Raw genomic sequence first — 4,680 nt, forward strand, 5'->3', positions numbered from 1 at the left:
AGCTTGAAATGTATTTGATCATGTTCCGATGTTACTCATAATTATGAATAACTTTGTCCATAATTTAAGGTTCTACATAATTATTAATGTAAGCACAAGATGAAATGCTGTCATTTTCTGCCTTAGTGTTTGTATTTAAACAAATTAATAGGGAAATAAAACGTTTTCTAAGGATGTGTAACCAAGGAGCAAGAGACCATTTGCATCAGTGACAAAGAAGGCAAAGGCATGCGTTTCAAAAATGATATTGTATTTTTTGTAACGGTTCAGCTCTTTGGAATGACAAATGTCCATTCACTGACATTCAGTGTTCAATGAATTGCACAGGTCTAAATCAAGGGGCTGTAGCCTTTATACAGTATCTGTATATATAAAAAAAGAAGAGTTGTCCTAACAATGATTGGGCCCTCTAATGCATTTTGTTACAAAATGAGGTAGTTATTTTTCATAAGGAGTAACAGACAAAGAATGAGGTAGGTATGTGGACATATTTGTGCATGTTAATTATATTGACTAAAAGTCACTACAAAGTGAAACTGAACTTTTTCCATAAGCAGCAAAGAAAATTAAGGAAATCACGATAGCTCCATCTTTGGACATGCTCATTCTGTTTTGAGTTTTTGTGAACAATCTAACAAGTTAAACATAAGTCAAACATACAGTGTGAAACACAACATACAACAAAACAGCTCACTGAAACAGCCTGTTTTTAAATGCAACAGCTTTGTTAGAAAGTTTGTCCCCATTCAGTTCCATAAAAACCTTCTGAAAGACATCAAAAGTGTAGCGGGGCTCAGTTAGGGTAACTGAGGTTCATGGCATACATGAGGCCGAACAGCATTGCAACAGCAAATGCTACGTTGCCCAGATCCTGCAGCACCTTGACGCCTTCAAGGACAATCCCAGTGTCCCCTGGATCCTCACTCGCGAAATGGTCTTTGATAATGTAGATCCCCACAGTAGTGTCCTCAACAGCTGCCTTGGTGGACTCTTCATCCATGCCCTGAAGAAGACACAAAGGCAAAACTTGTCAATCATATAAAATGAATCATTCGTCAATGAAGTGTTTACAGTTAGGGACTCTAGACTGCAGAAAGTATAGCTCATGAAGCACAAGAGCATGATACAGACAAAAATAAATCAAGACTGGAGTCCTTTTAAGTGTCAACTAAATTGAACTGTTTATAATATTTGAACACCGCCTATTACAAGGCTAAAATGAAAAGTGGTTCTAACCAAGATTTCTATTCAGATTACATTTGAGACATAGCCAATTTGATCACTGGAGACATGGAGTCTTTAATCTGAGTAATACAATTATGAATAAAAAGAAAGTGCATCTAACCGTAGCTAATGAAATAAGATGGAAGACAGATGAGATGATAGATACAGTAATAGAATAGCTAGTGATAGAATATGAAGGTGGCACGGAACAGGAGAGGAAGAGAAAGAAAAAGGAAAAAGGAAACACTTCATACCAATTAGGCAAGCTGAGGGAAAACAATCTTCTACCTTCACCAACCAATCTCAGATAACATGACCAATAGATCAACAATAAAACAAGCATGGCTAACTTCCCTCAATGACTTCAAAGAGCGCAGGCCATCTTGCCATGAAGTCCTCTACCAAGGGTGCGTCACGGACAACTTAATGTCTCCTGTATGCAAACGTCTTCTCCATTTTGAACTTCACCGTCTCTCTGTTGTTCCTTTTCTTCACATCAGACAGTAGAGCTTTCCGCATGTCCTCGAGGCTCTCTTCTGTTTCTCCTGAAGGATATGTGGGGCAAAGGTTCACTTTTGTATGTACTGTACATGGGTAACGGACAGTACGGCCGTAATGCGGGTGCTTTAACTTGTAATGATGCAAAAGTTGGGACCTGCTTGACACCAATTCTGAACACCCCTTACATTTCCACAACACTGAAAAAAAGATAACAGAAATGTGCGGCTCAGTTGGTAGAGCATGGTGTTTGCAACGCCAGGGTTGTGGGTTCGATTCCCACGGAGGACAAGTACGGAGAAAAAAAATGTATGAAATGTATGCATTCACTACTGTAAGTCGCTCTGGATAAGAGCGTCTGCTAAATGACTAAAATGTAAATGTACCATAAGACCTAAAGACTGACATTCTGAGCAAATTTTGGGGGGGGGTATTAAAATAACCTCTGATAACAGTACTCACCAACACTATACATCCTTTGAATGTGTAGACAAAAGCAGCACAAATGTAGCAGGCAAACATCATGGACCTGTTAATATACTTTTTGTTCATGAAATTATTTTTTTCATTATAAAATATTTGATTCAATTATCTGTTGATTTATGCATGCATCTACTCATATGCACATACGTTGAATTATTTTTGTCAAATAATTGTAAATGTATTGATAAATGGACACCCATAATATAAAGTAACTATGTTCCAAGTGCTAAAATGAACTCCACAACCCAGTTAAATAAGTCTCGGTCACCTTTGCACCATGTTTTACGACATGGAGGCAGCCATGGGCAAACTGTTAAACTGCATGAACCACCAATCTCATAGGATTAGGTGTATGATCATTAGACCTTAAATATGTCATGATTTTTTTTGTTGTTGATGCAAATACATTAACTTTCACAATTTTTTACCTCACAAGGAAGAAAAAAAATGGCGCACTAAATGCTGCTGCGAAGTGATTGCAGACCATGTCGTGCACAAGCACCAAAGAATTTGTTAGCTAGCATGTTAGCTAGCTCAAGTGGTGTGCACTCCTCAGAAAACCTTAATTAGTTCTTGGCTTGGTAAATTCGAAGTTCTTGACCAATAGGTACATATCATGGTGTGTCGCCAACTAACTTTACCTCCTTGCAAAATGTTCATCTTGACCTAGTCCTGTTTTACTGTTCATAGAAGCTAGCTAGCAACATTGTCTTTTACCTTTAGCTGCCATGCCAATATGTTTCAGACTCAAAAGCACAAAACTAGGATATGGAGCAATCACTAATAATGTTGCTGCTTACAATTCTGACTACAGACAAACGTTGAATAAAAATAAATCACCATGCTTACCTTGACCACGATTCTAGATATTGTCTTCTCCGCTAACGCGCCAAGGATCTTTCTGGAAGATTCTTCTCTCACGCGGTTTGACTTCTTCCTCATTACTCGTCATGAATTAGCTTTATTGGTTCACACTCCAACTACATGATTCAAACTAGTAGATCAGATTTTGCTTCGTGTTGCATTGATCGCAAACAATGAAATTGTGTTGTGAGGAGAAACAAAACATGTTTGAGTAAATCACATAAATCTGTCCCGTTTTTTCAGTGTAGGTTTCACCAACAATCTTTAATGTTTCCTGTACAATTTTACCCCACATAAAGCTCTTTTGTGGAATAATTCAGGCATAACTGTAAGGAATAAGTAATTGTTCTACCCTAGCTGCCATGAGAGGAATATTGACTTTGTTCTTAATGTTTTCACCAACAGGGGTAATATTCTTTCAAATTTATAACATTGAATGAGTTTCCAATAACTTTCAGAGAGTTTATTTCTGTGATAAAAAGCCATTCCCAGTGGTCTTACTACACTAATGAAAATTAATCTTAGCTTTGGTGATGATCACAGAGTTTATCCAGAACTCAGTTTGAAAGGCGTGGACTTACTCGAGAAATCTTGTAACAAATACACATTTTCCATTCACGGAACCAATTTATGCCTAGAGGAAACATTTTCTGGAACATGCTTATTCCTGACTATGTCTGGGGAAAAAGCTTGTTTGAAGCCTTACAGATATTTTATACCAAACAAATTTAAGGAAGTGCACTTTAAGATTCTACATAAGATATATCCATGTAATTCTATGTTGTCCAAATTTGTTGATATTGATGATATCTGCGTTTTCTGCAAAAGAAAAAGGTGAAAATCTAACTCACTTGTTCTATGGATGTAAATCTGTGATAGAGTTTTGGAAAAACCTTGCAGAATACATATTTACCTTTTTGAGCACTACTCCTGTTTTTAACATGAAGGATATAGTATTATAGTAGTAAGGATATAGTAGTATTTTCTTGTTTATACTTGTGTTTTGTTTTGTTAGACATGTTTGATGTAGGGATGTAAATTGTTTCTAATTTTGTGTAGTAATTTTTTATATATATACACAGTATATACCTAAAACATGGGGTTAATAACACTTCTGTGGATACTTTGTCTCAAAATCCGACTAACACCACTGAAGTGTATTCAACATTCTGAATATTAAAGGGACTATTTTGAATTATTTTACGTAAATTTGAGTGGTGTTGCCTACATAATTTGAAGGCATCTCCATGTTTCGTGCTTAGGCTTAAACCAGTGACAGTTTGTTCAGGTTCTTTCAATCGCATTAATCTCTCTACTCCGCCTGTCTCCTGTCTCTCTCTGTCTGTCTTGAGCTTTCCCTAGCAAACTTGCAACATTGTAACGACTTGGTCCAGCTCGCTAGCGAACTTGCAACATTGTTTTAACTGGACCCTCACAGTTTCCCCGCACTAATGAGCTCCGGACAGACACAGCTGTATTTTTGTCCTGTATTCCTGTCATGAATCCCGCTTCCTGAGTCTGTGTTCTGCCTGAGCTGACTGTTTTCTGTTTTGGAGTTGTTTCTGAACACACCCTGTCTGGTTGCCGGGCGACGAAGCTAGGCGGGAGATC

The 4,680-nt window shown here is 37.5% G+C and overlaps 1 long non-coding RNA gene across 2 annotated transcripts; it reads right to left on the reverse strand.

Annotated features, from left to right (window-relative positions):
* Nucleotides 1-229: 229 nt before the first annotated feature.
* LOC123725129 (uncharacterized) lies at nt 230-3,460 on the reverse strand. 2 transcript variants are annotated; one of them, XR_006757498.1, is made up of 3 exons: nt 3,055-3,448; nt 2,185-2,251; nt 230-1,769 (listed from the first exon to the last, which is right to left on the reverse strand). It is a non-coding gene; the product is annotated as an uncharacterized lncRNA (long non-coding RNA). The 2 variants fall into 2 exon arrangements; XR_006757497.1 differs by lacking the exon at nt 2,185-2,251 and having other exon boundaries at nt 3,055-3,460.
* Nucleotides 3,461-4,680: the final 1,220 nt, after the last annotated feature.

The sequence above is a fragment of the Salmo salar genome, chromosome ssa11, assembly GCF_905237065.1.
Source record: "Salmo salar chromosome ssa11, Ssal_v3.1, whole genome shotgun sequence".
Taxonomy (NCBI): domain Eukaryota; kingdom Metazoa; phylum Chordata; class Actinopteri; order Salmoniformes; family Salmonidae; genus Salmo; species Salmo salar.